At 38.5% G+C, this 26,886-nt stretch overlaps 1 pseudogene across 1 annotated transcript; it reads left to right on the top strand.

Moving 5' to 3' along the window:
* The first annotated feature begins 2,731 nt into the window (after window positions 1-2,731).
* LOC706246 (fructose-bisphosphate aldolase A pseudogene) lies at window positions 2,732-4,142 on the top strand (annotated as a pseudogene). The gene has a single exon (XR_011548.5). The product of XR_011548.5 is annotated as a fructose-bisphosphate aldolase A pseudogene (transcript).
* The last annotated feature ends 22,744 nt before the right edge of the window (window positions 4,143-26,886 follow it).

Below are 26,886 nucleotides of genomic sequence, written 5' to 3'. Positions count from 1 at the left end.
TGTAAAATGTATAAAACCAAGCTGCACCTCGACCACATTGGGAACATGTCCTCAGGACGTCCTGAGGGCTCTGTCAGGGGCCATGACCACTCATATTTGGCTCAGAATAAATCTCTTCAAGTATTTTACAGAGTTCGACCCTTTTCCCCTTTTATTCGTATATCAAAGAAATTAAACTATAAAAAGAAGGATATTAAAGGCAGTATAAGCAAATAAAAATGGAATTCTAAAAATTTTCAAGAAATTATCAGAATGGCAAGAAAAGGAAAACAGAAGAATGAGAAATAGAACAAACAACAAATAATAAAATGGTAGACTTAAGCCTTAACTAACAAAAATTACTTTAAGAGGAAATGGTCTAAATATGCCAACTAAAAGGCAGAAGTTGACAGAGTGGATTAAAAAAGAAAACAAGCCCAACAATATGCTGTCTACAACTAACATTTCAAATGTAATGATTGAAAGTAAGCCAGCATACAACATACACATGTAACATACATGCACATGTACTCCCTGAATCTAACATTAAAAAAATACAAAAAAAGAATGGTCATGAGAAAATATGCTATGTGAACACCAATAAAAATAAAATGGGCCAGTAGATATAAAACAATTGAAATAATTTTGAGTACATTATCTGCTAACAGTAGAATCAAGCTAGAAATCAATAATAGAAAGATAATAGAATAATCTCCAAGCATTTATAAATTAAACAATATACTTTTAAAATAATTCATGTGTAAGCTTCAAAGAAATATTTTCTAAAAGTACACAAACCTAAATTAAAATGAAAACATATCAAAATCCATGGAATGCAGCTATAGCAGGACTGAGAGAAATTTATAGCAATGAATACTTAAATTAGAAAAGGGAGGCCAGGTGTAGTGGTTCATGCCTGGAATTCCAGCACTTTGGGAGGCTGAGGTGGGTGGATCATGAGGTCAGGGGATCAACACCATCCTGGCCTACATGGTGAAACTGTCTCTTCTAAAATACCAAAAAAAAAAAAAAAAAAAAAAAAAAAAAATTAGCTGGTTGTGGTAGTGCGCACCTGTAGTCCCAACCTCTCAGGAGGCTGAGGTAGGGGAATTGCTTGAACCTGGGAGGTGGAGGTTGCAGTTAGCTGAGATCATGCCACTGCACTCCAACCTGGTGACCGAGTGACACTCCATCTCAAAACAAAACAAAACAAAACAAAAAAACAAACAAAAAGAAAAAAAATAAAGAAAAGGGAAATGCCTAAAATAAATAATCTAAACTCCAATCTCGATAATATAGAAAAAGAACAAAATAAACCCAAAGCAAGCAGAAAGAATGACATAATAAAAACAAATCAATAAAATTAAAAATAGAAACAGGTAGAGAAAATCAATGAAATAAAAGATGGTCCTTTGAAAAGTTCAATGAAATGGATAAACGTATAAGCAAGGCTGACAAATTAAAAAGAGAGATGATACTAACTACCAATATCAGGAAAAGAGCAAGGATTATTACTACAGATTTAGTAGCCCTTCAATGTATAATAAGAAAATACTAACAAACCTGCACATGTACCCTTAAACCCAGTTATAAGAAAGAAAGAGAAAATACTACAAACAACTCTAGAAACAATAACTAGACAACTTAATAAAATACAGCAGTTACTTAAAAGCTACAAACTACCAAAAGCCAACCAATAGGATATAAATAATTAAAATAGTCCTAGAACTATTTAAAAATTAAATTACAGTTAAAACCCTTCTAAAACCATCCCCAGGCACAGATAATGCCACCAGAAAATCCTACCAAATATTTGAAGAAAAATTAACACCAATTTTACACAATTTCTTACTCAAAATAAAAAGTGAAGGATCACTTTACAATTCATTTTACGAGGCCAGTGTTTTTCTAATACCATAACTGAACAAAGAAAGTATAGAAGAAGAAAATTACAGATAAATATCTCTCACAGATTTACACAAAAATCTACCAAGTTGTTATGTTATGCCCAGACCGTTTATTCCCCGAAGAAGACCACCAGAGTCCAGAGTCAAAGCTAAGCAGCAAGGATCTTTATTACAGGTTCGAACCTGGAACTCTCCCTCGCTCCTGAAACGAGACGGGCAGGAGAGCTCCCCCACTCAGCTCCGAACAATGTTATATAGTCTAAGAAAAGTGGGCATAGAGTTATTATACAAATCAGATATATGATTGGCTAGTGTTTGAACAAGGCGATTTGGCTAACTATGATTGGTTCCTGCCATTTCTGATATTTTGGTTCAAACTTTGAGGCGGGAGAGCAGGTTTATGGCAGCAAGAGTTTATCTTACTTAAACACGTCTTGTGACCTTGCCTCAGAACTTACAAAATCTCTGGTATGTGCAAAACAAAATCTCTGGTACGTGCAGAAAACCAGGTACTCACAGAACTTACGAAATCTCTGGTATGTGCAAAGATTAGAGAGCAGAACAAGGGTGTAGCGGGTGGGGGGCGGGTACACATCTATCTTTGTGTCCTTTCAGTTACAAAACAGAATCTAGCTATGTCTATACATAATTTTACAACACGACCAAGTAGATTTTTTTCCAGAGGCTGTAATTCTAGTTGAATATTAAAAAAATTAATCAGTGTAATTTACAATGTCAGCAGGCTAAACAAGAAAAAAAACGTAATCATATTAATTGATGCAGAGATGCATTTGAAAAAATCCAGGCAGAAGGGGTCCTGGTGAGGAGTGCCGCGTTCGCTCCCTGAGTCCACTCGCCAGCCCGCCGCCCTCTGCCGCCGCACCCTGCACACCCGCCCCTCTTCTGTGCCAGGAACTTGCTACCACCAGCACCATGCCCTACCAATATCCAGCGCTGACCCCGGAGCAGAAGAAGGAGCTGTCTGACGTCGCTCACCGCATCGTGGCACCCGGCAAGGGCATCCTGGCTGCAGATGAGTCCACTGGGAGCATTGCCAAAGAGGCTGCAGTCCATTGGCACCGAGAACACCGAGGAGAACCGGCGCTTCTACCGCCAGCTGCTGCTGACAGCTGACGACCGTGTGAACCCCTGCATTGGGGGTGTCATCCTCTTCCACGAGACACTCTACCAGAAGGCGGATAATGGTCGTCCCTTCCCCCAAGTTATAAAATCCAAGGGCGGTGTTGTGGGCATCAAGGTAGACAAGGGCGTGGTTCCCCTGGCAGGGACAAATGGCGAGACTACCACCCAAGGGTTGGATGGGCTGTCTGAGCGCTGTGCCCAGTACAAGAAGGATGGAGCTGACTTCGCCAAGTGGCGTTGTGTGCTGAAAATTGGGGAACACACCCCCTCAGCCCTCGCCATCATGGAAAATGCCAATGTCCTGGCCCGTTATGCCAGCATCTGCCAGCAGAATGGCATTGTGCCCATCGTGGAGCCTGAGATCCTCCCTGATGGGGACCATGACTTGAAGCGCTGCCAGTATGTGACCAAGAAGGTGCTGGCTGCTGTCTACAAGGCTCTGAGCGACCACCACATCTACCTGGAAGGCACCTTGCTGAAGCCCAATATGGTCACCCCAGGCCACGCTTGCACCCAGAAGTTTTCTCATGAGGAGATTGCCATGGCGACCGTCACAGCGCTGCGCCGCACAGTTCCCCCGGCTGTCACTGGGATCACCTTCCTGTCTGGAGGCCAGAGTGAGGAGGAGGCATCCATCAACCTCAATGCCATTAACAAGTGCCCCCTGCTGAAGCCCTGGGCCCTGACCTTCTCTTATGGCCGAGCCCTGCAGGCCTCTGCCCTGAAGGCCTGGGGTGGGAAGAAGGAGAACCTGAAGGCTGCACAGGAGGAGTACGTCAAGCGAGCCCTGGCCAACAGCCTTGCCTGTCAAGGAAAGTACACCCCGAGCGGTCATGCCGGAGCTGCTGCTAGCGAGTCCCTCTTCGTCTCTAACCACGCCTATTAAGCGGAGGTGTTCCCAGGCTGCCCCCAACACTCCAGGCCCCGCCCCCTCCCACTCTTGAAGAGGGGGCCTCTCGGGGCTCCAGACTGGCTTGCCCGCGCTCTTGCCTCCCTCGTGACAGTGGTGTATGGTGTCGTCTGTGAATGCTAAGTCCATCACCCTTTCCAGCACACTGCCAAATAAACAGCTATTTAAGGGGGGGGGAAAAAAAAAAAGAAAAAATCCAACAGTCGTTCATGAAGAAAAAAATTGTTCAACAAGCTAGGATTAGAGAGAAACTTCCTTACCTTGATAGAGTGTTTTTAAAACTTACGGCTAACATTATAATTAATGGTGAAAGGCTTAATTCTTTCCCCCTAAGCTCTAGAATAAAACAAAGATATCTTAATTAACCACTCCTATTCAAAATAGTGCTGAAAATTCTAGCCAATGAAGTAAGTCAAGGAAAAGAAATAAAAGGCATACAGATTGGAAAGAAAAGAATAAAACTGTCACAATTTGCAAATGACATGGTTATTTACATAAATATCCCACAGAATACACCCAAAACTCTTATAACTAGCAGGTGAGTTTATCAAGGTCACAGGGTACAAGATCAACACACAAAAGCCAATCAAGTTTTTATATTTTAGCAATTGATATATGGAAATGGAAATTTAATATGTGACACCATGTGCAGTCACTCTCAAAATGAATTAAGTATAATTCTAACAAAGCATGTATAGGCTCTGTATGTTGAAAATTAGAAATTTCTGATAAAGAAAATAAAAGAAGATCCAAATAAATGGATATATATATAAAATGTTTATGAATTAAAAGACAATATAGTCAAGATGCCAAATCTCCTGAAGTTAATCTATAGATTTCACATAATTTCTATCAAAATCCCAGCAAAGTTTTTGTTTGTAGATATATACAACTTTATTATAAAATTTATACAAAAAAGCAAAGTATCTAGAATAGCTAAACAATTTCAAAAAGAAACATAAAGTGGGAATAATCACTTTATCTAATATTGAGATTGGTACAGTAATCAAGACTGTATAGTATTGGTGGAGACATACACACATGAATCAATGGAATGATTTTTCACAACAGTACAAAACCAATTCAAATCAGGAAGCATAACTTTTTCAACAAATGATGCTGGACCAATTAGACAACCATAGGCAAGAAAAATTGGCAAAGACCCAAATTTCCCTCAGATTCAATTGACAGATAACGGTAAACCCCTACAGTGGAGTACCACTCAGCAATAAAAAGGAATGTGTTGTTAATACATGCAACAACTTGGATGGATCTAAACAACTTTATGCTCAGGGAAAAAAGCCATATGCCAAATGCTACAGTAATGTAACACATGTTATCAATTAATCGATTGACTTTGTGGAGTTTTTAAAAACCCAGATTTCAGTTTTGTCAATTTTCTCCATTAAAATAAAATATTTCATTGGTTGTTCTCTTATCTGTTTTATTATTTTCTTTCCTTTTGCTCACTTTAGGTTTTCTTTTTTTTTCTCTCGTTTCTTAAGGTGGAGGCTGAGATAATTGATTTCAGTCTTTTCTTGGTTTCTGAAATAGTCTATAAGTTTTCTCTAAATATTGATTTAGTGGCATCCCACACAGTTTGAGATGTATTTTAATTTTCATTCAGCAAGAAATACTTTCTAATTTTTCTTTTGATTTCTTTCTTGACCTGTGTGTTTTTAATTTACACATTGATATTATTTTTAGTTGACAAATCATAATTGTATACATGTATTGAGTACAATATGATGTTTTGATATATGTATATAACATAGAATGATTAAATCTGGCTAATTAACATTTCTATCACTCACTTCATTTAATTTTTATGGTGAGGCATTTGAAATGTACTCTGTTAGTATTTTGAAATATAATCATATATCACATAATGATTTTTTGGTTAACAGTGAAGTACATGTATGATGGTGTCTTCATAAAATTATATTATAGTATTTTAACTTAACCTTTTCTATGTTTAGATGTGTTTAGATACACAAATACTTATCATGATGTTACAATTGCCTACAGTAATCAGTATACTCACAATGTGTACAGCTTTATAGTCTAGGAGCAATAGGCTATTTTACATAGCGTAGGTGCATAGTAGGCTATACCAAGTAGATTTGTGTAAGTAAACTCTATGATGTTCACATAATGACGAAATCACCTAATGACATGTTTCTCAGAAAGTATCCCTGTAATTAAGTGATGCGTGACTGTATACATTATTATTGATCATGATTAACCTGCTGTGTAATAGATCTCAAAACATCTTCCTTCTGTCTATCTGCAACTTTGTACCCTTTGACCAAGAAGTCCTCACTCCCTCCATCACTCCCCTTCCAGACTCTGATAAATATCATTCTACTGTCTACTTTTATGAGTTCAATTGTACAGAAATTACATATAAATGAGATTATGTGGTATTCGTTTTTCTGTGCCTAGCTTATTTTACTTAGCATAATGTCCTCCAGGCTCTTCCACACAGTCACAAATGACAGAATTCCCTTAATTTTTAAAGGCCAATAAGTATTACATTGTGTATATGTATACCACGTTTTCTTTATTCATTTTATCCACTGATGGACACTTAAGTTTCATCTATATATTGGCTATTATGAATAATGCTGTAATACACATAGAAGTGCAGCAACCCTTTCGAATTACAGATTTCATTTCCTTTGGATAAACACACAGAAGTGGGATTCTTGGATCATATGGTAGTTCTATTTTTAGTTTTTTGAGAAAACTCCATACTGTATTCCATAATCATTTTACTAATTTACATTCCTACCAAAAATGTCAAGAATTTTCTTTCCTCTGTATCCTTGCCATGTTTATCTTTCATCTTTTGTAGAAAGCCATTCTAACATGTGTGAGGATATATCTCATTATAATCTTAATTTGCATTTATCCTAGTGATTAGCTATGCTTATTCTTTTTTTGAATGTTCCTGTTTGCCATTTGTATGCATTCTTTTGAGAATGTTTATTCAAGCCTTTTGTCCACTTTTTAATTAGGTTTTTTTTGTTTGTTTTTCTGCTATTGAGTTGTTTGAGTTCTTTATATATTTTGGATGTTAACGCCTTATGAGCTGCATGGTTTGTTAATGTTTTCTTCCATTCTATGGGCTGTCTTTTTACTCTGATAATTATTTCCTTTCTTGTGCAGAAGTTTTTTAATTTGATGTCATTCAATTTGTCTATTTTTGCTTTTGTTGTCTGTTCTTTCGGGATCATACTGAAAATATCATTGTTCACACCAATGTTGTGGAGCTTTCCTCCTATGTTTTCTCATAGTATTTTCATAGTTTTGGGTCTTATATTTAAGTCTTTAGTGGTTTGAGTTGAGTTTTGCATATGATGCGAAATAAAGATCCAATTTCATTCTTTTGCATGTAGATAAACAGTTTTCCCAACACAACTGTTTGAAGAGACTGTCTTTTCTCCATTGTGTGTTATTGGCATCTTTGTCAAAAATAAATTGGCCATAAATGTATGGGTTTATTTCTGGGCTATGATCCTGTTCCATTAGTCTATGTGTTTGTTTTTATGCCAATATCAAGCTGTTTTGATTGCTATAGTCTCGTATTAGAGTTTGAAATCAGGGAGTGTGATGCCTACAGCTTTCTTCCTTTTGCTTAAGATTGTTTTGGCTACTTGAGGTCTTTTGTGATTCCATACAAATTTAAGAATTTTTTCTTATTTCTGTGAAAAATGACATTTGAATTTTAATAAAGATTGCATTAAATCTGTAGACTACTTTGGGTGACATGGCCGTTTTAACAATATTAGCTCTTCCAATACATAAACATGGGATATTTTCTAATTTATTTGTTTTCTTCCATTTCTTTAGTCATTGCTTTATAGGTTCAGTATAATTCTTTCACCTTCTTGGTCAAATTTAGACCTAGGTATTTTATTTATTTTGTTGCTATTGTAAATAGGATTGTTTTCCTAATTTCCTTTTCCAATATTTCTTTATTAGGATACAGAAATGGTACTTATTTTTGCATGTTGATTTTGTATCTTCCAACTTTACTGAATTTATTGATCAGTTCCAACAGTTTTGTGGTGAAATATTTGGGTTATATAGATATATCATCTGTTAGAGCAAAGAGTAAATAAAGACACTTTTACTTTTTTCTTTCATATTGGGATTTTTGTTTTGTTTTGTTTTTGTTGTTGTTGTTGTTGCCTGATTGCTCTGAATAAAGCTTCCAGTACTATGTAAAAAAGATGTGTTGACACTGGGCACCGTTGTCTTGTTACTGATCTTAGAGGGAAAGCTTTCAGCTTTTCACTATTTAGTGTGATATTAGCTGTGGGTTTTTCATATATGGCCTTTATTGTGTTGATGTACATTCTCTCTATACTGAATCTGTTGAGAGTTTTAAAATTTTTATTTATTTATTTATATTATTATTATTTTTGAGATGGAGTCTCCCTCTGTCGCCCAGGCTGGAATGCAGTGGCCGGATCTCAGCTCACTGCAAGCTCCGCCTCCCGGATTTATGCCATTCTCCTGCCTCAGCCTCCCGAGTAGCTGGGACTACAGGCGCGGGTCACCTCGCCTGGCTAGTTTTTTGTAGTTTTTAGTAGAGACGGGGTTTCACCATGTTAGACAGGATGGTCTCGATTTCCTGACCTCGTGATCCGCCCGTCTCGGCATCCCAAAGTGCTGGATTTACAGGCTTGAGTCACCGCGCCCAGCCTATTTTTGTTTTATTTTTTGTGTGTGTGCTTACTAAAACATTTTATTTTCATAGTTTTCCCAAGAATTGATCAATCTAAATCCAACAGGAAATGAAAGTCTACCCAAGAGCAGACAAGTCCAGGAAAAACTATGCTAACTGATTTGCATGTGGATTAGTAGTTATTAACACCTTATTTGATTTTTTGGAGGCACTTAGAGTAGACTTCTGTGGCTCATTTGAATTATGGATGAGCTGGGCTAAAGCTAATAGGGCTACATTTGTCTTTGTTCTATTGGTTCTGAATTACCCATCTGGAACTATAGTTATGTTCGTTTTGTGTGTGGCCTTTCCTTTTTTTTATTTCTTTTTTCTTTTTTTACTTTAAGTTCTGGGATACATGTGCAGAGCGTGCAGGTTTGTTGCATAGGTACACGTGTGCCATGGTGGTTTGCTGCACCTATCAACCCATCATCTAGGTTGTAAGCCCTGAATGAATTAGGTATTTGTCCTAATGCTCTCCCATCCCCTGCCCCCCACCTGCCGACAGGCACTGGTGTGTGATGTTCCCCTCCCTGTGTCCATGTGTTCTCATTATTCAGCTCCCACTTATGAGTGAGAACATGTGATGTTTAGTTTTCTGTTCCTGTGCTAGTTTGTTGAGAATGATGGCTTCCAGCTTCATCCATGTTCCCACAAAGGACATGAACCCATTCTTCTTTGTGGCTGCATAGTATTCCATGGTGTATGTGTGACAGATTTTCTTTATCCAGCCTACCATTGATGGGTATTTGATTTGGATCCAAATCTTTGCTATTGTAAATAGTGCTGCAATAAACAAACAATGTGCATGTGTCTTCATAGTAGAGTGATTTATAATCCTTTGGGTATATACCCAGTAATGGGATTGCTGGGTCAAATGGTATTTCTGGTTGTAGGTCCTTGAGGAATTGCCACACTGTCTTCCACAATGATTGAACTAATTTACACTCCCACCAACAGTGTAACAGCGTTCCTATTTCTCCACATTCTCACCAGCATCAGTTGTTTCCTGACTTTTTAATGATAGCAATTCTAACTGGCATGAGATGGTATCTCACTGTGGTTTTGATTTGCATTTCTCTAATGACCAGTGATGATGAGCTTTTTTTCATATGTTTGTTGGCCACATAATGTCTTCTATTGAGAAGTGTCTGTTCATATCCTTTGCCCACTTTTTGATAAGGTTGTCTGCGTTTTTTTTTTCTGGTAAATTTGTTTAAGTTCCTTCTAGATTCTGGATACTAGGCCTTTGTCAGATGGATAGGTTACAAAATTTTCTCCCATTCTGTAGGTTGCATATTCACTCTGATGATAGTTTCTTTTACTGTGCAGAAGCTCTTTAATTTAATTAGTTCCCATTTGTCAATTTTGGCTTTTGTTGCAACTGCTTTTGATGTTTTAGTCATGAAGTTTTTGCCCATGCCTATGTCCTGAATGACATAGACTAGGTTTTCTTTTAGGATTTTTAGTGGTTTTTGGTTTGACATTTATGTCTTTGATTTATTTATTTTTACTTTAAGTTCTGAGATACATGTGTAAAATATGCACGTTTATTGCATATGTATAGATGTACCATGGTGGATTGCTGCACCTTTCAACCTGTCATCTAGGTTTTAAACCCCACATGCATTAAGTGTTTGTCCTAATACTCTCCTGCCCCTTGCTCCTTATCCCCTGACAGGCCCCAGTGTATGATGTTCCGCTCCCTGTGTTCGTGTGTTCTCATTATTCAACTCCTACTTATGGATGAGAACATGTGGTGTTTGATTCTCTGTTCCCTTGTTAGTTTTCTGAGAATGATGGTTTCCAACTTCATCCATGTCCTTACAAAGGACATGAACTCATTCTTTTTTATGGCTGCACAGTATTCCATGGTGTATATATGCCACATTTTATTTATCCAGTCTATCAGTTATGGGCATTTGGATTGATTCCAAGTCTTTGTAAATAGTGCTGCAATAAACATACATATGCATGTTTCTTTATAATAGAATGATTTATAATCCTTTGGGTGTATACCCAGTAATGGGATAAATGGGTCAAATGGTATTTCTGGTTGTAGATCCTTGAGGAGTCACCACATTGTCTTCCCCAATGGTGGAACTAATTTACACTCCCACCAACAGTGTAGAAGCATTCCTATTTCTCCACAGCCTCGCCAGCATCTGTTGTTTTTTGACCTTTTAATCGTCACCATTCTAACTGACGTGAGATAGTATCTCATTGTGGTTTTGATTTGCATTTCTCTAATGATCAGTGATGATGAGCTTTTTCTCATGTTTGTTGACCACATAAATGCCTTCTTTTGAGAAGTGTCCTTTTGTATTCTTTGCCCACTTTTTGATGGGGTTGTTTTTTCCTTGTAAATGTGTGTAAGTTCCATGTAGATTCTGGATATTAGCCCTTTGTCAGATGGATAGATTGCAAAAATTTTCTCCCATTCTGTAGGGTGCCTGTTGACGCTGATGATAGTTTCTTTTGCTGTGCAGAAGCTCTTTGGCGTAATTGGATCCATTTGTCAATTTTGACTTTTGTTGAAATTGGTTTTGGGGTTTTAGTCATGAAGTGTTCACCCATGCCTATGTCCTGAATGGTACTGCCTAGGTTTCTTCCAGGGTTTTTATGGTTTTAGGTTTTAGGTTTAAGTCTTTAATCCACCTTGAGTTGATTTTTGTATAAGGTGTGAAAAAGGTGTCCAGTTTCTGTTTTCTGCATATGGCTAGCCAGTTTTCCAGCACCATTTATTAAATAGGGAATCATTTCCCCATTCCTTGTTTCTGTTAGGTTTGTCAAAGATCAGATGGTTGTAGATGTGGGATGTTATTTTTGGGGTCTCTGTTCTGTTTCATTGGTCTATATATCTGTTTTGGTACCAGTACTATGCTGTTTTGGTTACTGTAGCCTCGTAGTATAGTTTGAAGTCAGGTAGCATGATGCCTCCAGCTTTGTTCTTTTTGCTTAGGATTGTCTTGGCTATATGGGCTCTTCTTTGGTTCCATACAAAATTTAAAGTAGTTTTCCCTAATTCTGTGAGAAAAGTCAGTGGTAGCTTGATGGGAAGAGCATTGAATCTATAAATTGCTTTGGATAGTAGGGCCATTTTCACGATCTCGATTCTTCCTATCCATGAGCATGGAATATTCTTCCATTTGTTTATGTCCTCTCTTATTTCCTTGAGCAGTGGTTTTTAGTTCTCCTTGAAGAGGTTATTATTGTCCCTTGTAAGTTGTATTCCTAGGTATTTTATTCTCTTTGTAGCAATTGTGAATGGGAATGCACTCTTGATTTGGCTGTCTGTTTGTATATTATTTATGTATAGGAATACTTGTGATTTTTGCACATTGATTTTGTCTCCTGATACTTTGCTGAAGTTGCTTATCAGCTTAAGGAGATTTGGGGCTGAGAGGGTGGAGTTTTCTAAATATACAATAATGTCATCTGCAAACAGAGGCAATTTGACTTCCTCTCTTCCTATTTGAATACGCTTTATTTCTTTCTCTTGCCTGTTTGCCCCGGCCAGAACTTCCGATACTATGTTGAGTAGGAGTGGTGAGAGCACATCCTTGTCTTGTGCCGGTTTTCAAAGGGAATGCTTCCAGTTTTTGACCATTCAGTATGATATAGGCTGTGCATTTGTCATAAATAGCTCTTATTATTTTGAGATATGTTTCATCAATGCCTAGTTTATTGAGAGTTTTTAGCATGAAGAGGTGTTGAATTTTATCTAAGGCCTTTCTGCATCTATTAAGATAATCATGTGGTTTTTGTCATCGCTTCTGTTTATGTGATGGATTATGTTTATTGATTTGCGTATGTTGAACCAGTCTTGAATCCCAGAGATGAAGATGACTTTCTCATGGTTGATAAGCTTTTTGATGTGCTGCTGGATTCAGTTTGCCAGTATTTTATTGAGGATTTCACATTGATGTTCATCAGGGATATTTGCCTGAAATTTTCTTTTTTAGTTGTGTCTATGCCAGATTTTGGTATCAGGATGATGGTGGCCTCATAAAATGAGTTAGGGAGGAGTCACTCTCTATTGTTTGGAATAGTTTCGGAAGGAATGGTACCAGCTCCTCTTTGTACCTCTGGTAGAATTAGGGTGTGAATCCTTCCAGTCCTGGGCTTTTTTTCGTTGGTAGGCTATTAATTACTGCCTCAATTTCAGGACTTGTTACTGGTCTATTCAGGGATTCGACTTCTTTCTAGTTTATTCTTGGGAGGCTATATGTGTCCAGGAATTTATCCATTTCTTCTAGATTTTGTAATTTATGTGTGTAGAGGTGTTTATAGTATTTCCTGATGGTAGTTTGTATTTCTATGGGATCAGTGGTGATATCCCCTTTACCGTTTTTTATTTCGTATATTTGATTCTTCTCTCCTTTCTTCTTTATTAGTTTATCTATCTGTTTATCTATTTTGTTAATGTTTCCTTCAGAGATGCTCTGCCCAGTCAAGAGAAATCTAGAGAAGCAGTCTGGTCGCAGCTGCTTTGCCATGCCCAGCCCAAACCTCCCAGCCTCCTTAGCACTGTCAGGGGAAAGCCACGTACTAAAGCCTCAGTAATGGCAGACGCACCTTCCCCCACCAAGTTTGATCATCACAGGTCGACTTCTGACTGCTGTGCTGGCAGTGAGAATTTCAAGCCAATAGTTCTTAGCTTGCTGGGCTCCATGGGAGCAGAACCCGGTGAGTGAGATCACTTGACTTTCTGGCTTCAACCTTCTTTCCAGGGGAGTGAATGGATCTGTCTCCCTGGGGTTCCAGGCACCACTTTGGTATGAAAATAAACTCCTGCAGCTAGCTCAGTGTCTGCCCAAACAGCTACCTAGTTTTGTGCATGAAACCTAGGACCCTGGTGATGTAGGCACACAAGGAAATATCCTCATCTGCATATTGCAAAAACTGTGGGAAAAGAGTAGTATCCGGACTGGATAGTACAGTCCCTCATGGTTTCCCTTGGTTTGGGGAGGGAGTTCCCTGGCTCCTTGCACTTCCCAGGTGAGGCAATGCCCCACCCTGCTTCTGCTCACCCTCAGTGGGCTGCACCCACTGTCTAACCAGTTCCAACGAGATGAACTGGGTTCAGTTGAAAATGCAGTTGAAAATGCAGAAATCACGTGCCTTCTGTGTTGGTCTCGCTGGGAGCTGCAGACTGGAGCTGTTCCTTATCGGCCATCTTGCCAGATCCTCGGGTAGTTTGTGTTTTTCAAGAGATTGATTCGTTTTACCTAAGCAATTAAATTTGAAGGTACGGGATTATTGTCAGTATCTTTTATTATCCTTTTAATGTTCACAGGATCAGTAGTGATGAACCGTCTATTATATCTGGTATGGCTAATTCATACCTTCATTCTTTATTTGTTGGTTAGCTTGGCTAGATGCTTAACAGTTTATTAATCTTTTCAGATAGCTTTTTTTTTTTTTTAATTCTTTCAGCCATTGCTTTCTTTTTACTTACAGTTTGTGTTCAATGCAAATCAATTCCATAACATAGGAAGTTACTATGAATGAAAGCATAAATACACAAACACAATATACAATCCAAAATAGATGTTCAGCATTCTGGAATGAAGCAAAAGAGTGTTCATTTATGCACACAGTAGCTTCAGATCTGTTCGATCTGTTTGTTCCCATGTAGTTTTCTAACAGTGGAAGAAAATGACTTTGGTCATCAAGACTATTGTGGCCATATTAGACTACTGGAACAGCTAAGCATCAGTGTGTGACCATGCGAAAAAAAGACTTTGGGGAGCGTCTATTTTTTAAAAGGTTTCTGTGTGTTGAGGCAGTTGTAAAAAATTTATTGTAGACTCAAGGCCACTTTTAGGCTTAGGACCAGGTTCTAACTATCTAAAAATATTGACTGATAACAAAAAGTGTTCCAAATGTAGTGATTCTGATCCATAGTTTTTTTTAATAAGTACATACAAAAAGAGTATAGAAGTTTCTGTGAATTTAATGCACATTAGCTTCCAGTCTTCACTTCCCAAATATTTGATTTATAGTTTTGACTCCTTTACATTTTTGCCTTTTTAATTTCATGATTTTAAATTTTACCTTCAAAACAGATTATTTTTTTAATTGTAAAGAATATTTAACATATGCAGAAATAAAAAGCATTTTGAAATTAGTCGCAGTCAATGCAATTCTGCTCTTTGGAATCAGTTTAGCTAAATGAATGTAGTGCTCTTGTTGAATGGAAATAGGTGATAGGAAATGCCTACTGTTTGACTCTGTATGGATAATCAAGAGTTACTCAGAATGCTTGGACCTGGGGGTAGATTCTAATTCATTATTTTCCCGGCACATGCCAAATTACTAAATAAAAGATCAAATGCAATGCCAAATCCAAAGCCTCAAGAGGAGAGTAAGCTCAGTTCCCAAGAGAACAGTGATAACCCAAGAATGTAATACTTAGTCTAGAGTATATCAGCATAAAATTAGTGCTGTTGAAACAGTACATTGAGGATTTACAGTAATATCTGGAAGTTCCTCCTTATGTACATATAAATAGAATCATGGAAGCTTTTTATATTACCTGTTTTATGGACTTATAGAATTAATGAACCAAATGAAAACTGAATCTCCATTCCATAATCAAAATTTTTATTTTTATTTTTAAGGTAACATTAAATGTCCATATTTCTTAAGCCACATTCAAGGAAACCACGTGTTAACTATTTTGGATGTTGCCTCTCCTTCATCTTGTAAGTGAAACTCCAGCAGATTTAATATTGGCATCCATTATCTAGTCAAACCTCTAACATGTTCTTCAAACTAAACAAATTTGGGATTGTCAACATTTTCTGTGTCAATAAAACATGTAGAATTAGTAGGTTCTATGAAGACCTGTTTTTTCCTTGCCACATTGGACTTCCAGAAGCCATTTGGATTGGATTTGGAAGATGGGGAAGTACAGATGTTTCTTGGCCTGAGTCTCTTAACAGTAGAAATGTAGAAGAGAGAGTGAGACCACGAAGAAACTAGCTATTGACTGCAGGGCACCACCACTGCCTTGGTGGTGGCATTAGCTGGATTTGGGGAAGCCGAAGTACTCTGGGAGGAGTTACTTGAAACGGTTACAACAGCTGTTTGATTAGAATAAAACTGCATGGGTAGGAGCAGTGCCAGCAGCAACAGCCCCAGCCCGAGCCTGGCCACCACTGCTCTGCCCATGTCCCCTCCGTTAGTGTGCGGCACGTCTCGCTGGATTCTGGGAGCTTGGAGAACCGCTGGCTCTAGGCGGGTGCAGGCAAGGTGGCTCAAACAGGTTTTTAAAATCAGTTTTGGCTCATGCATTTTGATGCTCTCTTGTTAGATGAATACATGTTTGGAATTATTATGTCTTCTTGGAGAATTGACTCCTTTATTATCTTGCTATGTTCTTCTTTATATCTGATAATCTTTTCTGTCCTAAAAGCTTCATCTTAAATTAGCATAGTTACTTCAGCTTTGTGTTGGGAGTTATATACTCCTCAATCCCTTTATGTTTTATGCATTTTGACAATCTCTGTCTTTTAACCACAGTGTTTGACCACCCACATTTAAAATGAATATTAATATAGTTGAATGCAATCTATAGCATTTGTAACTTTTTCTATTTATTGCATTTGGTTATTTTTCCCTTCCTTCTCTTATGACTTTGCTTTTAACTGAGTATGATTTTTTTTTTATTACACTTTAGGTTCTGGGGTACAACAGCAGAACATGTAGGTTTGTTACATAGGTGTACATGTGCCAAGGTGGTTTGCTGCACCCATCAACCCATCATCTACATTAAGTATTTCTCCTCATGCTATCCCCCACTTGGGCTCCCACCCCAAGACAGGCCCTGGTGTGTGATGCTCCTCTTCTTGTGTCCACGTGTTCTAGTTTTTCAACTTCCACTTATGAGTGAGAACATGCAGTGTTTGATTTTATATTTTGTGCTAGTTTGCTGAGAAAGATGATTTCCAGCTTTGCCCATGTCCCTGAAAAGGACATGAACTCATCTATTTGTATGGCTGCATAGTATTCCATGGTCTATATGTGCCACATTTTCATTATCCAGTCTATCATTAATGAACATTTGGGTTGGTTCCAAGTCTTTGCTATTGTGAACAATGCCACAATAAACATACATGTGCATGAGTCCTTATAGTAGAATGATTTATAGTCCTTTGGGTATATATCCAGTAATGGGATTGCTGGATCAAATGGTATATCTGGTTCTAGATCCTTGAAGAATCACCACACTGTCTTTCACAATGGTTGAACTAATTTACACTCCCACAAACAGTATAAAGGTGTTCCTATTTCTCCACATTCTCTCCAGCACCTGTTGTTTCCTGACTTTTTAATAATCGCCATTCTAACTAATGTGATATGGTGTCTCATTGTGGTTTTGATTTGCATTTCTCTAATGGCCAGTGATGATGAGCTTTTTTTCATGTTTGCTGGCTGCATAAATGTCTTCTTTTGAGAAGTGTCTGTTCATATCATTCACCCACATTTTGATGGGGTCGTTTGTTTTTTTCTTGTAAATTTGTTTAAGTTCTTTTTAGATTCTTGATAACAGCCCTTTCTCAGATAGATAGATTGCAAAAATTTTCTCTCATTCTGTAGGTGGCCTGTTCACCCTGATGAGTTTCTTTTGCTATGCAGAAGCTCTTTAGTTTAATCAGATCCCATTTGTCAATTTTGGCTTTTTTTGAAATTGGTTTTGGTGTTTTAGTCATGAAGTATTTGCTCATGCCTATGTTTTGAATGGTATTTCCTGGGTTTTTTTATAGGGTTTTTATGGTTTTAGGTCTTCCATTTAAGTCTTTGATTTATCTTGATTTTTGTATAAGGTGTAAGGAAGGGGTCCATTTTCAGTTTTCTGCATATGGCTAGCCAGTTTTCTCAACACCATTTATTAAATAGGGAATCCTTTCCCCATTGCTTGTTTTTGTCAGGTTTGTCAAAGATCAGATGGTTGTAGATGTGTGGTGTTATTTCAGAGGCCTCTGTTCTGTTCCATTGGTCTATATATCTGTTTTGGTATCAGGACCATGCTGTTTTGATTACTGTAGCCTTTTGGTATAGTTTAAAGTCAGGTAGCAGGATGCCTCCAGCCTTGTTCTTTTTTCTTAGGATTGTCTTGGCCATATGGGGTCTCTTTTGGTTCCACATGAAGTTTAAAGTACCTTTTTCCAATTCTGTGAAGAAAGTCAATGGTAGATTGATGACGATAGCATTGAATCTATAAGTTACTTTGGATAGTATGGCCATTTTCACAATATTGATTCTTCCTATCCATGAACATGGAATGTCTTTCCATTTATTTGTGTCCTCTCTTATTTTCTTGAGCAGTGGTTTGTAGTTCTCCTTGAAGATGTCCTTCACATCTTGTGTAAGTTGTATTCCTAGATATTTGATTCTCTTTGTAGCAATTGTGAATGAGAATTCACTCTTGATTTGGCTATCTGTTTGTCTATTATTTATGTATAGAAATGCTTGTGATTTTTACACATTGATTTTGTCTACTGAGAATTTACTACAGTTATTATCAGCTTAAGGAGATCTTTGGCTGTGAAGATGAGCCATGTTTTCTAAATATACAATCATGTCATCTGCAAACAGAGACAATTTGACTTCCTCTCTTCCTATTTGAATACGCTTTATTTTCTTCTCTTGCCTGATTGCCTTGGCCAGAACTTCCATTATTATGTTGACTATGAGTGGTGAGACAGGGTATCCTTGCCTTTGTCAGTTTTCAAAGGGAATGCTTCCAGTTTTTGCCCATTCAGTATGATATTGGCTGTGGGTTTGTCATAAATGGCTCTTATTATATTGAGAGATGTTCCTTCAGTACTTAGTTTATGGAGAGTTTTTAATATGAAGGGGTGTTGAATTTTATCTAAGGCCTTTTCTGCATCTATTCAGATAATCATGTGGTTTTTGTCATTGGTTCTGTTTATATGCTGGATTATGTTTATTGATTTGCATATGTTGAACCAGCCTTGCATTCCTGGAATGAATCTGACTTAATCATGGTGGATAAGCTTTTTGATGTGTTGCTGGATTTGGTTTGCCAGTATTTTATTGAGGATTTTTGCATCGATGTTCATCAGGGATATGGTCCTGAAATTTTTGTTGTTGTGTCTCTGCCAGGTTTTGGTATCAGGATGATGCTGGCCTCATAAAATGAGTTAGGGAGGAGTCACTCTCTTTCTATTATTTGGAATAGTTTCAGAAGGAATGGTACCAGCTCTTCTTTGTACCTCTGGTAGAATTCAAGTGTGAATCCATCTGGTCCTGGACTTTTTTTTGGTTGGTAGGCTATTAATAACAGCCTCAATTTCAGAACTCATTATTGGTTTATTCAGGGATTCCACTTCTTTCTGATTTAGACTTGGGAGGGTGTATGTTTCCAGGAATTTATCTATTTCTTCTAGATTTTCTAGTTTATTTGCATAGAGGTGTTTATAGTATTCTCTGATAGTAGTTTGTATTTCTGTGGGATCAGTGGTTTTATCCCCTTTATTATTTTTTTATTGCATCTATTTGATTCTTCTTTCTTTTCTTCTTTATTAATTTGGCTAGTGGTCTATATATTTTGTTGATCTTTTCAGAAAACCAGTTCCTGGATCCATTAATTATTTTAGTGGTTTTTCATGTCTCTATCTCCTTCAGTTCTGCTTTGATCTTAGTTATTTCTTGTCTGCTGCTAGCTTTTGAACTTGTTTGCTTTTGCTTCTCTAGTTCTTTTAATTGTCATGTTAGGGCGTCAATTTTACATCTTTCCTCCTTCCTCTTCTGGGCATTCAGTGCTGTAAATTTCCCTCTAAACACTGCTGTAGCTATGTCCCAGAGATTCTGGCACATTGTGTCTTTGTTCTCATTGGTTTCAAATAACTTATTTATTTCGGCCTCAATTTCGTTATTTACCCAGTAGCCATTCAGGAGCAGGTTGTTCTGTTTGTCGTGTGGTTTTGAGTCAGTTTCTTAATCCTGAGTTCTAATTTGATTGCATTGTGGTCTGAGAGACTGTTTGTTATGATTTCCATTCTTTTGCATTTGCAGAGGAGTGTTTTACTTTCAATTATGTGGTCAATTTTAGAGTAAGTGCAATGTGGTGCTGAGAATAATGTAAATTCTGTTGATTTGGGGTGGAGAGTTCTTTGGATGTCTATTAGGTTTGCTTGGTTCAGAGCTGAGTTCAAGTCCTGAATATCCTTGTTAATTATTTGTGTTGTCAATCTGTCTAGTATTAATGGTGGGGTGTCAATATCTCCCACTATTGTTGTGTGGGAATCTAAATTTCTTTGTATGTCTCTAGAACTTGCTTTATGAATCTGGGTGCTGCTGTATTGAATGTATAGATATTTAGGATAGTTAGCTCTTCTTGTTGCATTGATCCTCTTACCATTATGTAATGCCCTTCTGTGTCTTTTTTATGTTTGTTGGTTTAAAGTCTGTTTTATCAGAGATTAGAATTGCATCTCTTGCTTTTCTTTTTTTTTTTTTTTTTTTTTGCTTTCCATTTTGCTTGGTAAATATTCCTCCATCCCTTCATTTATAGCCTATTTGTGTCTTTGCATGTGAGATGCATCTCCTGAATAAAGCACACTGATGAGTCTTGACTCTTTATCTAATTTGCCAGTCTGTGTCTTTTATTTGAGGCATTTAACCCATTTACATTTCAGGTTAATATTGTTATGTGTCAATTTGATCCTGTCCTTCTGATGCTACCTGCTTATTTTGTCCATTAGTTGATGCAGTTTCTCCATTATGTCGATGGCGTTTATAATTTGGCATGTTTTTGCAGTGGCTGATACCAGTTTTTCCTTTTCATATTTAGCGCTTCCCTCAGTAGCTCTTATAAGGGAGGCCTGGTGATGACAAAATCTCTCAGCATTTGCTTCTCTGTATGGGATTTTATTTCTCCTTTGCTTATGAAGCTTAGTTTGGCTGGATAGGAAATTCTGGGTTGAAAATTCTTTTCTTCAAGAATGTTGAATATTGGCTTCCACTCCCTTCTGGCTTGTAGGGTTTCTGCAGAGAGATCCACTGCTAGTCTGATGGACTTCCCTTTGTGGGTTACCTGACCTTTCTCTCTGGCTGCCCTTAACATTTTTTCCTTCATTTTAGCCTTGGTGAATCTGATGATTACGTGTTTTTGGGTTGCTTTTCTCAAGGAGTATCTTTGTGGTGTTCTCTGTATTTCCTGAATTTGAATGTTGGCCTCTCTTGCTAGGTTGGGCAAGTTCTCCTGGATAATATCCTGAAGAGTGTTTTCCAACTTGGTTTCATTCTTCCCATCACGTTCAGGTACACCAATCAAACGTAGGTATGGTCTTTTCACATACTCCCATATTTCATGGAGGCTTTGTTTGTTCCTTTTTATTTTATTTTTCTCTAATCTTGTCTCCATGCTGTATTTCATTAAGTTGATCTTCGATCTCTGATGTCCTTTCTTCTGCTTGATTAATTCAACTATTGATATTTGTGTATGCTTCATGAAGTTCTCATGCTGTGTTTTTCAGTTCCATCAGGTCATTGTGTTCTTCTCTAACTGGTTATTCTGCCGAACAGAAAAGACTGCTGTCTGCTCCTTCCTCTGGAAGTTTCATCCCAGAGGGGCACCAGCCTTATGCCAGTTGGAACTCCCCTGTATGAGGTATCTGTCCGCCCTGTTGAGAGGTTTCTCCCAGTCAGGAAGATGTGGAGTAAGGCACTCACTTGAGGAGGGAGTCTGTCCCTTAGCAGAGCTGGTGCAGTGTGCTGGGAGAATGCCTCTTGTCAGGATCAGCTGCTCTCTTCAGCGCTGACAGGCAGGAATGATTAAATCCACTGAAGCTGCACCCACAGCCGCCCTTCACCCCATGTGCCATGTCCCAGGGAAATGGGGGTTTTGTCTGTAAGCTGCTGACTGGGACTGTTATCTTTCCTTCAGAGATGCCCTGCCCAGTCAAGAGAAATCTAGAGAAGCAGTCTGGCCACAGCTGCTTTGTTACACCCAGCCCAGACCTCCCAACCTCCTTAGCACTGTCAGGGTACAACTGCCTACTAAAGCCTCAGTAATGGCGAACACCCCTCTGCACACCACGCTGGACCGTCCCAGGTTGACTTCAGACTGCTGGGCTGGCAGCGAGAATTTCAAGCCAGTATTTCTTAGCTTACCGGGCTCTGTGGGAGTGAGACCCACTGAGCGAGATCTCTTGGCTCCCTGGCTTCAGCCCCCTTCCCAGGGGAGTAGACAGTTCTGTCTCACTGGAGTTCCAGGCACCTCTGGGGTACAAAATAAAAAAATTAAACTCCTTCCACTAGATCAGTGTCTGCCCAGACAGCCACCCAGTTTTGTGCTTGAAATTCTGGGCCTTTGAGGTGTAGGCACACAAGGGAATCTCCTGATTTGCAGATTGCAAGAAAACATGGAAAAAGCGTAGTAACCTGGTTGGGTAGCACAGTTCATCATGGCTTCCCTTGGCTGGTGGGAGGGAGATCCCCAGGCCCTTGTACTTTCTGGGTGAAGTGACCCCCACCCTGCTTCTGCCCTCCTTCCACAGTTTGGAGCCACTGCCTAACCAGCCCCAATAAGACGAACTGGATACCTCAGTTGGAAATGCAGAAATCACCCACCTTCTGTGTAGGTCTCACTGGGAGTTGCAGACTGGAGCTGTTCCTATTTGGCCATCTTGGCCCCTCCACTTGAACCTACAATTGACTGGAGTACCAGAAGGAGATGGGGAGAATGGAAATAAGTTGGAAAACCCACTTAGGAATTTTACCCAGGAGAACTTCCCCAATCTAGTAAGATAGGCTAACATGTAAATTCAGGAAATACAGAGAATGTCCTTAAGATACTCCATGAGAAGATCAAACCCAGGACACACCATCATCAGATTCTCCAAGGTCAAAATGCAGGAAAAAATGTTAAGGGGAGTCACAGAGAAAGGCCAGGTCACTTACAAAGGGAAGCCCATCAGACTAACAGTGAACTTCTCAGGAGAAACTCTACAAGCCACGAGAGATTGGGGACCAATATTCAACATTCTTAAAGAAAAGAATTTTCAACCCAGAATTTCATATCCAGCCAAACTAACTTTCCTAAGTGAAGGAGAAATAAAATCCTTTCCAGACAAGCAAATTCTGAGAAATTTTGTTACCACCAGGCTTTCCCTTCTTTCCTGAAAGAAGCACTGAATATGGAAAGGAGAAACTGGTACCAGACACTACAGAAACACACCAAATTATAAAGATTAATGACACTATGTAAAACCTGCATCAACTAGTGTACAGAATAACCAAATGGCATCATGATGATAGGATCAAACTTGCATATAACAATACTAACCTTAAATGTCTCACGTAAAAGACACAGAAAGACTGGAAAATCAGATAAGGAGTCAAGATCCAGTGATGTGCAGTATTCAGCAGCCCCATCTTGCAGGCAAAGACACACACACAGGCTCAAAATAAAGGGCGGAAAATTTACGAAGCAAATGCAAAGGAAAAGAAAGCAGGGATTGCAATCCTAGTCTCTGACAAAATAGATTTTAAACCAACAAAGATCAAAAAAGACAAAGTAGGGCATTACATAATGGTAAGGGAACAATTCAACAAGAAGATCAAACAATTCTGAACATATATGCACCCAATACAGGAGCACCCAGTTTCAGAAAACAAGTTCTTAGAGACCTACAAAAAGACATCGACTCCCACACAATACTAGTAAGAGATTTTTACACGCCACTGTCAGTATAAGACTGATCAATGAGACAGAAAATTAACAAGGATATTCAGGACCTGAACTCAGCTCTGGATCAAGTGGACCTAGTTGACGTCTACAGAACTCTTTACTCCAAATCAACAGCATATACATTCTTCTCAGTGTCACATGGCACTTATTCTAAAATTGGCCACATAAATGAAAGTAAAACACTTCTCAGCAAATGCAAAAGAACTGAAATCATAACAGTCTCTCAGACCACAGTGCAATCAAATTAGAACTCAGGTTAAGAAACTCAAAACCACAACATTTCATGGAAATTGAACAACCTGCTCCTAAATGACTCCTGGGTAAATAATGAAATTAAGACAGAAATCAAGTAGTTTTTTTGAAACTAGTGAGAACAAAGAGACAACATACCAAAATCTCTGGGATACAGCTAAAGCAGTGTTAAGAGGGAAATTTATAGCACTAAATGCCCACATCAGAAAGCTAGAAATATCTCAAATCAACTCCCTAACATCACAATTAAAAGAGCTAGAGAGGCAAGAGCAAACACATCCAAAAGCTAGCAGAAGACAAGAAATAACTAACAACAGAGAAGAATTGAATGAGATACAGACATGAAAAACTCTCCAAAAAACTTGAATCCAGGAGCTCTTTTTTGAAAAGATTTACAAAATAGATAGACCGCTACTTAGACTAATGAAAAAGAGAGAGAAGAATCAAATAGACATATTAAAAAATGAAAAGGGGATATCACCATTGACCCTACAAAAATACAAACTAACATCAGAGAATACTATAAACACCTTTACACAAATAAACTAGAAAATATAGAAAAAATGGAAAAATTCCTGGATGCATTCACCCTACCAGGACTAAACTGGAAATAAATTGAATCTCTGAATATACAATAAGAAGTTCTGAAATTGAGGCAGTAATTAATAGCCTACCAACCCCCAAAAAAGCCCAGGATCAGATGGATTCACACCCAAATTCTACCAGAAGTACAAAGAGGAGCTGGTACCATTGCTTCTGAAACTATTCCAAACAACTTAAAAAGAGGGACTCCTTCCTAACTCAGTTTATGAAGGCAGCATTATCCTGATAACAAAACCTGTCAGAGACAAAACAAAAAAAGAAAACTTCAGGCCAATATCCCCGATGAACATCGATGCAAAAATCCTCAAAAAATACTGGGAAGCCAAATTGAGCAGCGCATCAAAAAACGGATCCATCATGGTCAAGACTTCTTCATCCCTGGGATGGAAGATTTGTTGAACATATGCAAATGAATAAATGTAATCCATCACAGGAACAGAAACATAGACGAAAACCACATGATTGCCTCAATAGATGCATAAAAGGCCTTTGATAAAATTCAACACCCCTTCATGTTAAAAACTCTCAACAAACTAGGTGTTGATGGAACGTATCTCAAAATAATAAGAGCTATTTATGACAAACCCACAGCCAATACACTGAATGGGCAAAAGCTGGAAGAATTCCCTTTGAAAACCGATACAAGACAAGTGTGTCCCCTCTCACCACTTCTACTTAACATACTATTGGAAGTTCTGGCCAGGGCAATCAAGCAAGAGAAAAAAATAAAAAGCCTACAAATAGGAAGAGGGGAAGTCAAGTAGTCTCTGTTTTCAGATGACATAACTTTATATTTAGAAAACCCTATCATCTTGGCCCAAAAACTTTTTTTTTAAATTTTTTTTTTGAGACAGAGACTCCTTCTGTCACCCAGGCTGGAGCACAGTGGTGCGATCTCAGCTAACTGCAACCTCCATCTCCCAGGTTCAAGTGATTCTATTGCTTCAGCCTCTCGAGTGGTTGGGACTACAGACATGCACCACCACACCTGGCTAATATTTTTGTATTTTTTTCAGTGGAGATGGGGTTTCACCATGTTGGCCAGGCTAGTTTCGAACTGCTAACCTCAGGTGATCTGCCTCCGTTTGCCTTTCAAAATGCTGCGGCTCCAGGAGTGAACCAACACACCCAGCCTCTAACACTTTTTGAACTGATAAGTAACTTCAGCAAAGTCTCAGGATACAACATCAATGTGCAAAAATCACAAGCATTCCTATACACCAACAACAGGCAAGCAGAGAGTGAAACCATGAATGAACTCCCATTCACAATTGCTACAAATCGAATAAAATACCGAGAAATACAGCTCACAAGGAATGGGAATGACCTCTTCAAGGAGAACTACAAACCACTGCTCAAGGACATAAGAGAGGACACAAAAAAATGGAAAAATTTTCCATCCTCATGGATAAAAAGAATCAATATCATGAAAATGGACATACTGCCCAAAGTAATTTGTAGATTCAATGCTATTTCCATCAAACTACCATTGACATTCTTCACAGAATTGCCAAAAAAATTTTAAAATTTCATATAGAATTGAAGAAGACCTTGTATAACCAAGACAATCCTAAGCAAAAAGAACAAAGCTGGAAGAGTCACACTACCTGACTCCAAAATATACTACAAGACTGCAGTTAAAAAAAAAAAAAAAACCCAGCGTGGTACTGGTAACAAAACAGATGTGTAGACCAAGGGAGCAGAACAGAGACCTCAGAAATAACACCCCAAATCTACAGCCATCTGATCTTTGACAAATCTGACAAAAACAAGCAATGGGAAAAGGATCTCCTATTCGGTAAATGGTGCTGGGAAAACATGCTAGCCATGTGCAGAAAACTAAAACTTGACCTCTTCTTCTCACCTTATACAAAAATTACCTCAAGATGGATTATAGACTTAAAAGTTAAAGCCAAAGCCATAAAAACCCTAGAAGAAAACCTAGGCAATAACATTGAGGACATAGGCATGGGCAAAGAATTCATAACTCAAAAACCAAAAACAATGGTATCAAAAGCCAAAAATGACAAATGGGATCTACTGAAACTAAAGAGCTTCTTCACAGCAAAAGAAAGTGTTATCAGAGTCAACAGGCAACCTATAGAATGGGAGAAAATTTTTGCAATCTATCCATCTTACAAAGGTCTAATATCCAGAATCTACAAGGAACTTAAACAAATATCCAAGAAAAAAAAACCAAACAAACCTCAACATCACTGATCATCAGAGAAATCAAAATCAAAAGCACAATGAGATATCATCTTGCGCCAGTGAGAATGGCAATTATTATAAAGTCAGGAAGCAATAGATGCTGGCAAGGCTGCAGAGAAATAAGAATGCTTGGCGGGGGGAGGGCGGAGCAAGATGGCCGAATAGGAACAGCTCCAGTCTCCAACTCCCAGCGCGAGCAACACAGAAGACCAGTGATTTCTGCATTTTCAACTGAGGTACTGGGTTCATCTCACTGGGGAGTGCCGGACGATCGGTGCTGGTCAGCTGCTGCAGCCCGACCAGCGAGAGCTGAAGCAGGGCCAGGCATCGCCTCACCTGGGAAGCGCAAAGGGGAAGGGAATCCCTTTTCCTAGCCAGGGGAACTGAGACACACAACACCTGGAAAATCGGGTAACTC

The sequence above is a fragment of the Macaca mulatta genome, chromosome X (assembly GCF_049350105.2).
Source record: "Macaca mulatta isolate MMU2019108-1 chromosome X, T2T-MMU8v2.0, whole genome shotgun sequence".
NCBI classification, from domain to species: Eukaryota; Metazoa; Chordata; class Mammalia; order Primates; family Cercopithecidae; genus Macaca; species Macaca mulatta.
Note: the sequence above shows the minus strand (reverse complement) of the source record. Positions and strands in the feature narration are given on the sequence as shown.